At 43.1% G+C, this 12,109-nt stretch overlaps 1 pseudogene; it reads right to left on the minus strand.

Moving 5' to 3' along the window:
* Positions 1-259: 259 nt before the first annotated feature.
* On the minus strand, positions 260-2,987 carry LOC127672459 (uncharacterized; annotated as a pseudogene).
* Positions 2,988-12,109: the final 9,122 nt, after the last annotated feature.

The raw sequence follows: 12,109 nt of genomic DNA on the forward strand, positions 1-12,109 counted from the left end.
AGAGTAGATTGTACCACTTAGGAGATGAACTATATAATTTAAGATGAATAAAGAGATTATTTTTATTAAAATCCAAAACATAAATAAAAATTCAACAATCAAAGCAACAATATGAAAGAAAATAATCAAACAAATAAAAGGAGATACTTTAAAGAAATAAAAACAGCTTAGGTGGGAACCACTGCTGATTACAAATCAGAAGATAATTTTCCTAGCTATATATCCACCTCAGGCAGAGGGAAAAAACATTCTGGTTCACCTAATTGCACAACAGAATGTAGAAATAGGTGCCCAGAAGCTGAAACATTGGCACCCACGTCTGCAGACACATCTGCAGACACAACTGCAGACACATCTGCAGACACATCTGCAGACACGACTTCAGACACATCTGCAGACACATCTGCAGACACATCTGCAGACACATCTGCAGATACATCTATAGGTGACTGTATATCAGGTGATGTGGGCAGAGCTGGATCTGAACTTGGAAGCTGCACTGGACCAGCTTCTGGCTCAAATGGTTCTAGAGGTGTTGTTTCCAAGAGCGCAGTGTCCTCTCGGGGTGGCAGGTCTCCCTGTGGCTCTGCCTCAGAAGCTGGCCTCACCATCAGACTCTCTTGCATCACTGAGGCATTCTGCACTGGGGGCTCTGCTGGTGTTGTTGCACAAGCTAAGGGGAGAAGGAGAAGGGATTTCAGTGAAGACCTAGGATGGGGTGAGTTTCCAAGATGGCATTGATGGTCATACAAGACCTTTTCATGCCAGAGTATCCCCAGTCCTCTACTCACAGTGGGACATCTTACCTGACTGTTGTGCAGCCCTGGCTTCAGGCCAAAGATCTGGAGAATTCCCTGGTGGAACCCATCACAAAAACTCCATCCTACCTTGCCAGGCAACCCACCCCAGGTCTCCTCACCTTTCTCAAGCTTTAGCTTTTTGGCCGCCTCCTCCTCCAGAACTGAGAGCAGCTCCGTGGCTCGGGCATGTACTTCTTTGGAAGGCACATTGAGCTTCACGTAGGTCATTAATCACCTGACGACTGCCATGTCTGGGTCCTTACTAAAACTATCAGGAAATTTTTCAAACCAGCGGGATAGAAAACTGAATATGTCGCTGTGGGGAAGAGGAGGATGGAGGGAAGTGGAGTCAGAAGCCTGGCCTTGCTTCACCAGTGGAGCCGTGGCCCCCAACAGATGAGGCAGTAACTGCCACCCTGCCTACTCATAGGAATAGTGGTCAGGAGTGAGAGGTTATGTGGAGAGGGCTCCAGACACATTGTGTCTCTTGGATGAAAGATGGCACTGGGCTTTAATGGTGATGGATTCAAACAGGGCCCTTCAGATTCCATTCTTGCCTCTGCTCCTCAGAACCATGGAGTCCATTGGAGACCTCCATTTTTATCCACCAACAGGTGACCTCTCAAGTACCATCCCTCTAGTGGTGATCCCCAAAGCAGGGCACCTTTCAAGACTTTGGCCCTTAGCATTAACCCCAATCACTCCATGGTACACAAAGGTCCTTACCACCCTCCTCCGCACACACACCACAGATGGGTTCTTACCTCCCTTTTCTCTCCCCATCCCTGACCACCTCCCACTGCACATATTGTCTCTTACCTCCCTTTCACCTGAAACCCACTCACCTCTTTGTTTGCTGGTCCTCCAGTGAGTCAGGCTGGAAGGATGCATACCTGTGGCATTACATGAGGGTGTCACCCTTAAGGCCTTGTTTCCCTGACTACTAAAACATCTACAGGGAGCTACTTGAATCTGAAGAATCTAGAAAGGGAGTGGGGATCCTGGGTGCTCTCTGCCCTGTTCTGACTTCCATGCTGAGGTTCTGGGTCATGAGATATTCACTCAATGAGTGGAAGCCTCACTGCTCCCTACTAGGGCTCTTGCTCTGTTCCAGGCTTCTTGGGTGGTCCCCCAGGGACCCTTGTCTGGTTCCATTAATCCCATATAGGTCTGATAGGGCCTAGAACCTTTTATATAAATGGGAAAACAGCTCTACCCAAGGTACAAGTAAGGGAAGTGTTTGACACTCCCTGGGGACAGTGAAAGACACAAACCAGAGGACCCCAACCCCACATGTGGCCATGTCACTTTGCAGGTTCAGTCCAGGACCAACACTGCCAGGGTACAATAAACCTTCTTCTGAGGGAGCACAGAGGCCTGAAGAAGAGCACATCCATCCTAAACCCATGTTGCCTGTAGCCACTCACATTGTCATTATCAGGTCCAGCACCTCCCAGGTGGTAACATACTTGTGGTAAACAGTAAGAAAAATGCTGATCGAGAGGTGGTCGTTGTATCGAACTGCAGTTGGTAAATACTCTACCATTTGTTCAATATATTCTGTGGTTCTGTAGTTGAACCTGGGGGGCTTGGGCAGAGAGCCTGTCTTCTTTTTATTCTGAGGACAGACCTAGGAAGGCAAAGGTGTTTAAATGTACAAACTCTGAGACACATCAGCAATCCATTACTGTACACTGAAGAGTGAGTATAAAAAAAATGTTCCTTAGTGTCTCACAGGAACACACACCCAGGCAGGGACCTCAGAGAATCAGGGGGACCAACCAGAAAGTTCCCTGCTAAAGGCTCTCGCCTGTTACCTCAGGATCCCTGCGGGATACACGCCAGCAGTGTGTCAAAGGGCGTATCCAACGTCTCCAAATGTGGCCAAGGTGACCACTCTTGGCTTTTTTGTGGTCAGTGCCACTTGAACGCCAGAAACAAGAGAACATCCTTCTGTCTCAAGCACCTCCAGACAAATAAGTCAGGTAAGGCTACTGTTGGCCTCTGGTTACCTGGTAACCAGCATTCTGAGTTCCATCTGGACCGTTAAGTAAGTGAGGTCATTTCCTGAGGTCCTCCAGTGTGAACCCCTCATCATAGGCTTTCTCTAGTGGTTACCAGTACTGCAAATGGCTGTCCTTTTTTTTCTGTGTGTACAATATGACACAGTGGTGTCCATAAGCTCATGTCGCTAATGTGTCCTGGGAAGCCTGGCATCAGGGTGACCCTCAGTTTTGAGAAGGCAGGCAGAAGTTTCCAAACCATCCCCTCTGTACCACAAGCATCCCAGAAAAAAAGCATTTTCCTCTTAGGGTGTTCACATCATCCTGGCCTGATCCTTGAAGATGGATTTTCTAGTATGTCATCATGTGTATATAATCACCAATGTCCTATACCTTGGAAACATTCTAACAGTGTTACAAGAGGTAAAGGTACACATGAGCACTTGTGCCCATTCACATACACATGTGCACACAAAAGGGTATGTGCACACACACACACTCATGCACAAGCCCAGGGACACATAGGTCTTCCATTTACCTATGCCCAGGAACATGTCAGTGTAGAACAGGCCATCCTAGGTGGGCATAATAAGTATTTGGTGGAGGTTAGTGTTGGGGTAACAAACATTAGCAAAGTGTATGTTTTCATTTTTTTTAATGTATCATTTTCTATGTGTCCTAGAGTTTTTCCCCTTGGGCTTCCACAGGCAACAGAGTGCTTCTTCTTTGTTCCCAGACAATAGCTGACTGGGTTCTGGTTTGCAGGGTGTCACACATGCACTGCTCAAACAACATTCCCTACCCTGAGTAAAAACAATGCACTAACATGAAGCCTTTGGAAGACCTTCCATAGCCTAAATCTTTGATGAGTACTTTAAAATATATTCATAGGTCAGTCTCAGATAGTTGAAGGGAAATGAAAAAAGTAATCCTTCTGTGCAAAAACAGACAATGAAGGAAGGAAAAAGAGAGGAGTTTGTGGTTCCTAGATTTTATAGAAATATCAAAAATTCCTATTGGTATACACAGCATGAAACTCTCATGGGAGGTAAATGGGATCAATGGAGTCCAATGGGGAAAGAAGGATGTATGGTTGTGAGCTGCCTGGTGGGTGCAAGGAATTGAACCCAGGTCCTCTGCCCTAGCAGCCAGTGCCCTTAACAGCTGAGCCATCTTTCAGGATCATTTTTAGTAATTTACTGGTCAGAGTACCGCATTGTACAAATCACAGTAGTGTCCAGTGCCACCCAGCAGAAAGTTTCCAGCTGGGTTATTGGATATAACATGGTAGTGAGTGTCATTAATTTCTGTCTCCTTACTTAAATTATATCAAAACCATCACATATTAGCAATGTGAGGTGATGACCATCCCTATTCTGTGAGAGCTCATTGCGGATTGATAGAATTGATCCCAGGATATAGGTGGGCTTTCCACCAGATGAGGTCTCAAGGGTCCAAAGACTATATGACTTGGGCCTGCCAAGGGGTTGTATATTGTCTGCCAGCTGGGAGAGCAGTGGCCTGGCTTCCCCACAGCATGGTGGTGGAGACCAACTAGAAGGCCTCTCAGAGCCTGGCCTTAGAAGACAGTCATGCAGTGAGGCAGTAACAAAAACCCCAACAGCTTTGGGGGGGCGTGGGCGGAGCACAGTACTCCTGGTCATAGTCCATAGAAATTTCTAGAACAAATGATTTGTCCAGACTTCTCTGGTTATACTAATAGAGCCTGACATACTTTGGAGAACATATGTTTTTTATTTTTAACTAAGGTTTGATAAATTGTGCGCCCAGGAAATTGTACAAATTCTCTCCCAGCAGCAATGTGAGGAGGGATAAATATCTTTAACAACAGGTTAATTGACAAAAATGGACTGAGTGCCTGTGAGCCTCTTCCCAAGAATAGGATGCTGCATCTGTGGCCACTAGAGGGCGATGGTTCTCCATGAAAGCACAGGAGGGCCTCCCTGACTTCCCTCAGTGATGGCCTGTAATCCTAAGATGAATTAACCCTTGACTCAATTAGGATTGTTTGTTTGAGGTTTTTCTTTTTCTTTTAAATTACAGCAACATAAGTGTAAGTAGAAAATGGATCAAGGACTGCCACATAAAGCCAGACACTCTGAAACTAATAGAAAAGAAACTAGGGAAGACCCTTGAGGACATTGGTACAGGGGGAAAGTTCCTGAACAGCACACCAATAGCTTATGCTCTAAGGTCAAGAATTGACAAATGGGACCTCATAAAATTACAAAGTTTCTGTAAGGCAAAGGACAACAACAAAAGGACAAATCGGAAACCAACAAATTGGGAAAAGATCAACATTCGACAGAGGGCTAATATCCAATATATACAAAGAACTCAAGAAGTTAGACCCCAGAAAACCAAATAACCCTATTAAAAATGGGGTATAGCCGGGCAGTGGTGGCACACGACTGTAATCCCAGCACTCTGGGAGGCAGAGGCAGGCAGATTTCTGAGTTCAAGGCCAGCCTGCTCTACAGAGTGAGTTCCAGGACAGCAAGGGCTGCTATACAGAAACCCTGTCTCAAAAACAAAAACAAACAAACAAAAAAAATGGGATACAGACGGGAATGCAGGGTTGGTTCAATATACAGAAATCCATCAATGCAATCCACTCAAAGAAACAAACAACTCAAAGAAAAAAACCACATGGTCATTTCATTGGATGCTGAAAAAGCATTTGACAAAATTCAGCATCCTTTCATGCTTAAAGTCTTGGAGAGAACAGGAATTCATGGCCCATACCTAAACATAGTAAAAGCAATATACAGCAAACCGGTAGCCAGCATCAAACTAAATGGAGAGAAACTTGAAGCAATCCCACTGAAATCAGGGACCAAACAAGGCTGCCCCCTTTCTCCTTATCTTTTCAATATTGTACTTGAGGTACTAGCTCGGGCAATTCGACAACATAAGGAGGTCAAAGGGATACAAATTGGAAAGGAAGAAGTCAAACTATCATTATTTGCAGATGACATGATAGTCTACCTAAGTGACCCAAAAAACTCCACTAGAGAGCTCCTACAGCTGATAAACAACTTCAGCAAAGTGGCAGGTTATAAAACCAACTCAAGCAAATCACTGGCCTTCCTATACTCAAAGGATAAGCAGGCTGAGAAAAAAATTAGGGAAATGACCCCCTTCACAATAGCCACAAACAGTATAAAGTATCTTGGGTTGACTCTTACCAAACATGTGAAAGATCTGTATGACAAGAACTTCAAGACTCTGAAGAAGGAAATGGAAGAAGACCTCAAAAAATGGGAAAACCTCCCATGCTCATGGATCGGTAGAATCAATATAGTTAAAATGGCCATTTTGCCAAAAGCAATATACAGATTCAATGCAATACCCATCAAAATCCCAACTCAGTTCTTCACAGAGTTAGAAAGAGCAATTATCAAATTCATCTGGAACAACAAAAAACCCAGGATAGCTAAAACTATTCTCAACAACAAAAGAAAGTCTGGGGGAATCAGTATCCCTGACCTCAAGCAATACTACAGAGCAATAGTGTTAAAAACTGCATGGTATTGGTACAGTGACAGGCAGGAGGATCAATGGAACAGGATTGAAGATCCAGAAATGAACCCACACACCTATGGCCACTTGATCCTCGACAAAGAGGCTGAAAACATCCAATGGAAAAAAGATAGCCTTTTCAACAAATGGTGCCGGTTCAACTGGAGGGCAGCATTCAGAAGAATGCGAATTGATCCATCCTTGTCTCCTTGTACCAAGCTCAAATCCAAATGGATCAAGGACCTCCACATAAAGCCAGACACTCTGAAGCTAATAGAAAAGAAACTGGGGAAGACCCTTGAGGACATCGGTACAGAGAGAAAGTTTCTGAACAGAACACCAATAGCATATGCTCTAAGATCAAGAATTGACAAATGGGACCTCATAAAATTACAAAGTTTCTGTAAGGCAAAGGACACCATCAAGAGGACAAATCGGCAACCAACAAATTGGGAAAAGATCTTCACCAATCCTACATCAGATAAAGGGCTAATATCCAATATATATAAAGAACTCAAGAAGTTAGACTCCAGAAAACCAAACAACCCTATTAAAAAATGGGGTACAGAGTTAAACAAAGAATTCTCACCTGAAGAACTTCAGATGGCAGAGAAGCATCTTAAAAAATGCTCAACTTCATTAGTCATTAGGGAAATGCAAATCAAAACAACCCTGAGATTTCATCTTACACCAGTCAGAATGGCTAAGATTAAAAATTCAGGAGACAGCAGGTGTTGGAGAGGGTGTGGAGAAAGAGGAACACTCCTCCACTGCTGGTGGGGTTGCAAATTGGTACAACCACTCTGGAAATCAGTCTGGTGGTTCCTCCGAAAACTAGGCACCTCACTTCCAGAAGATCCTGCTATACCACTCCTGGGCATATACCCAGAGGATTCCCCACCATGTAATAAGGATACATGCTCTACTATGTTCATAGCAGCCCTATTTATAATTGCCAGATGCTGGAAAGAACCCAGGTATCCCTCAACAGAAGAGTGGATGCAAAAAAATGTGGTATATCTACACAATGGAGTACTATTCAGCCATTAGAAACAATGAATTCATGAAATTCTTAGGCAAATGGATGGAGCTAGAGAACATCATACTAAGTGAGGTAACCCAGACTCAAAAAGTGAATCATGGTATGCACTCACTAATAAGTGGATATTAACCTAGAAAACTGGAATACCCAAAACATAATCCACACATCAAATGAGGTACAAGAAGAAAGGAGGAGTGGCCTTTTGTTCTGAAAAGACTCAGTGAAGCAGTATTCGGCAAAACCAGAACAGGGAAGTGGGAAGGGGTGGGTGGGAGGACAGGGGAAGAGAAGGGGGATTACGGGACTTTCGGGGAGTGGGGGGCTAGAAAAGGGGAAATCATTTGAAATGTAAATAAAAAATTATATCGAATAAAAAATGTAAAAAAAAAATGGGGTACAGAGCTAAACAAAGAATTTTCACCTGAAGAACTTCGGATGGCTGAGAAACATCTTTTAAAATGCTCAACATCATTAGTCATTAGGGAAATGCAAATCAAAACAACCCTGAGATTTCACCATACACCAGTCAGAATGGCTAAGATTAAAAATTCAGGAGACAGCAGGTGTTGGCGAGGATGTGGAGAAAGAGGAACACTCCTCCACTGCTGGTGGGGTTGCAAATTGGTACAACCACTCTGGAAATCAGTCTGGCGGTTCCTCAGAAAACTGGGCACCTCACTTCCAGAAGATCCTGCTATACCACTCCTGGGCATATACCCAGAGGATTCTCCAGCATGTAATAAGGATACGTGCTCCACTATGTTCATAGCAGCCCTATTTATAATAGCCAGAAGCTGGAAAGAACCCAGATATCCGTCAATGGAGGAATGAATACAAAAAAATGTGGTATATATACACAATGGAGTACTATTCAGGCATTAGAAACAATGAATTCATGAAATTCTTAGGCAAATGGATGGAGCTGGAGAACATCATACTAAGTGAGGTAACCCAGTCTCAAAAGATCAATCATGGTATGCACTCACTAATAAGTGAATATTAGCCTAGAAAATTGGAATCCCAAAACATAATCCACACAACAAATGATGTCCAAGAAGAATGGAGAAGTGGCCCCTGGTTATGGAAAGACTCTGTGTAGCAGTGTAGGGCAAAACCAGAACAGGGAAGTGGGAAGGGGTGGATGGGGGAACAGAGGGAAGGAAGAAGGCTTATGGGACTTTCAGGGAGTGGGAAGCCAGAAAAGGGGAAATCATTTGAAATGTAAATAAAAAATATATCGAATAAAAAAAAAGTTGACAAATACAAAAAAGAAAGAAAGAAAGAAAGAAAGAAAGAAAGAAAGAAAGAAAGAAAGAAAGAAAGAAAGAAAGAAAGAAAATGTGCAAAGCTGATATAAAAGCAGATGAAATCCCCTGGATGCTCTAACGTACCAGGATTCCACATCTGACATTTGAAAGCAAGCATCACACAGAGGAACATTCAGATCCAAAGCAGCTTTGGTTGAGGCTCTGGCTGTCACCGCAGTTATTCTCTCAGCAGATACCTAACATGACTTACAGAACCAAGTACCCCTCACATCTCAGGAGAGATATAGACAGATTCAAGCCATAAAAATGCTAAGGTATCAGTGAGTATTCCCAAACAGAGTCACACACAGCATGTACTCAAGAAAATAGGAGAGTAGGTTGCTTTCCTGACTCTGTTTTATAATTTGAAACTCATCATCACCATCATCATCATCATCATCATCACCATCATCATCATCATCACCACCACCACCACAACCACCATCATCAGCATCACCACCACCACCACCACCATCATCATCAATGTATATGGGTGCTTTTGCTACATGTGTATGTGTGCACCACATGAGTGATTTCTGCCCAAATAAGCCATAAGAAGGCCCTGCATCTGCATCCCCTAGGACTATAGTTATAGATAGTTGTGAGCCACTGTGTGGATGCTGGGAATAAAACCCAAGTCCTCTGTTAGAACAGCCAATGCTCTTGACTGCTGAGCCATCTCTCTATCCTCTCCCCTAACATTTTGTTTGTTTGGGTTTGTTTTTTCAGAGACAGGATTTCTCTGCAGATTAGGCTGGCCCAAGCTCAGTGATTTGCCTGTCTGTGCCTCCTGGGTGCTGGAATTAAAGTTGTGTACCACCACAACCAACTTCCTCTCTACTAACATTTTATAGCATGCTTCATTTACCTGACATTGGACACCTACCCGGTTCAGTTTCGACTTCAAACTATATGGATCTCTTAGGAATCAGTAGTCATGGGTCCTATTCACAACAGCTTTAAAAAAGTAACACCTAGCTAAAAAGGAACAAGATCTCTACAGTGGGAAAAGAATAAGATAACTAGAAAATGGAAAAATCTCTCATGCTTATGGTTTGGCAGGATTAAAAGATGAAAATGTTTGTATTGCCAAACTCTATAGTTCCTAGACAATTCTAACCAAAATTCCAATGATAACCTCACAGATCAAGAAAAAAATTCACATTTCAGATGGAAACTCCAAAGTCTCTGAATAACCTAAACAATCCTAAGCAGAAAAAACAATGCTGGGGGTGAGATAAATATTTGATTTCAAGATTTCAAGGTGAAAAAAAATAGCATGGCACAGATAAGATGGGGGAAAGTTGATCAGTCAGATAGACTAGGCCAAGAAATGAACCCACCAGCTACAGCCACTTGCTCTGTACAAAGATATTTGTTTTCAATTTATGTTGGGGTTGGGGCATATGTGTGTGTGAATGTGACTGTCCTTGAAGGCAAGAAGATGGCTTTGGATGTCCTGGAGCTGGAGCTACAGGTGTTTGTGAGTTGCCAGATTAGATGCTGGGAATGAAAGCTGGGTTCTCTGTGGGAGCAGCAGTCCTTTTGTAACCGCCAAGCCATCCTCCAACCCCCACCTTATTTTGACCAAAATGCCAAAAACATACATTGGGGAAAATGAAATTTTTAGAAAATAACTAGATCTGGGGATTCACATGTAGAGGATGAAATTAGATTCTCATCTCCTCTTCAACAGAAAGAGCAGTTCAGACTAGACAAAGACCCTAAGCTGAGACCTGACACCACAGATAAGTCCACAGAAAACACCTTAAGATATGGGTGTAGGCATGAACATTCTGAGAAGAAATCCAATAAACAATACAATCCAAAGAATCAACAGAGTACATGAAAGGCAGACCACACTCTGTCAGAAAGGAAGCCATCTCAGTGACAGACTGGCAGCCACGTCAGTTAGCAGATTAATATCTAGGATCCAGGAACTCTAAAGATTAAACATCCCCAAATCATCCAATCAATAAATGGATGACTTGAACAGATCCTTCTATAAACTACAAAAAAAACCATTAAACATTTGGTGGGAAAATGGTTCAATAACACGCGCCTTTGGGGAAACTCAAATTCACATTGTGTGGTGATACCATCTTATTCCAGTGAGAATTATTATATTAAGAAATCAAGACCAGCCAGGAGGATGTGGGGGATGGTTCTTCTACCCTGCTGGTTAGAGTGTAAATGGATGTGGTTGCCATGGAAACCACTATGGCACTTGTTGGTGACTTCTCTCATTGCTGTGACAGAATACTTGGGAAAAGCAGACTTGACAGAAGGCAGATGTATCTTGGCTCCTGGTTAAGGGTTGAGCCTGTCATGGTGGGTAGGGACTAGGGACAGGTGTCTGAAGTGGTTGGTCCCATTGCCTCTTCAATCGGTTAAGCAGAGAAAGGTGAAGCCTGATACTTTGCCTTCACTTTACTTTTTAACCAGTCAGGAACCCTAGCTAGCTCATGGGATGGTACTGTTCAGATTCAGAGTGGGTCTCCCCTTCTCCATTAAACCTCTCTGCAACCAGCCTCTGGGTGTGGCTTCTAGAGGATTCCTGAAGCAGGGGAATCTGGGGGAAGGAGGGGATCAACTGTCATAGGATGTTACAGAAAAGAAAAACAAAGCAAAACAAAAACCCCATAAAAACAAAATACCCACAGGAAAAACAAACAAATCCTCTGAAGGCCAGAAATATTTAGTTCTCTGGTGTCTGGTAGACATGACAACATTACACTCATGAAGTCACAGAACCTATGGTTACTTGCACAAAACCCACCCAAGATCAAGCCAGTCAACATCCCAGCAGAGGATGCGGAGACACATTAGTCTTCTCCACATAGCTGAGGAACTTGTGATAGTTGATGGCTGCTAGAGGAAGAAGAGTCAGTTTTTCTTCCAAGGACGCAGCCCCAGATAGTAGCCTCTGCTCCAATGGATGGTCCCAATCTATGCACATATGGACAGCACTAATTAAACTTAGTGGGCTATAAACAGAAAAGAAGATATACATTTGGGGGGATGGATTTGGGGGGCATTCAAAGGAACTAGAGGGAAGAGTAGTGGATGTATACGAACAAAATATATTGTGTTTGTATTGAACACACATAAGAAATTCTCCAGGAATAAAATGTTTTACTATATTTTGTAAAAATATTCTGTTTCTTATTCTCCTTGATACATATATATAGATATATCTTGCCTCTTACTATATGTCAAACCTTCAGGTCACTGGGTCATATTCACAGTACTGGAAGGTGCTATACATAATACTGGATTGGAAAAGTAATCATCATTCTCACCCGACTGTGAACCTTTGAGCTACAGTAATTACTTGACTGAAAGACATGCCCACTAGAGCAACTATGATACAGATGTTATGGGAGTAACCAATCACTTTATTAGTTGGATGTC

The sequence above is a fragment of the Apodemus sylvaticus genome, chromosome 22, assembly GCF_947179515.1.
Source record: "Apodemus sylvaticus chromosome 22, mApoSyl1.1, whole genome shotgun sequence".
Classification (NCBI taxonomy): domain Eukaryota; kingdom Metazoa; phylum Chordata; class Mammalia; order Rodentia; family Muridae; genus Apodemus; species Apodemus sylvaticus.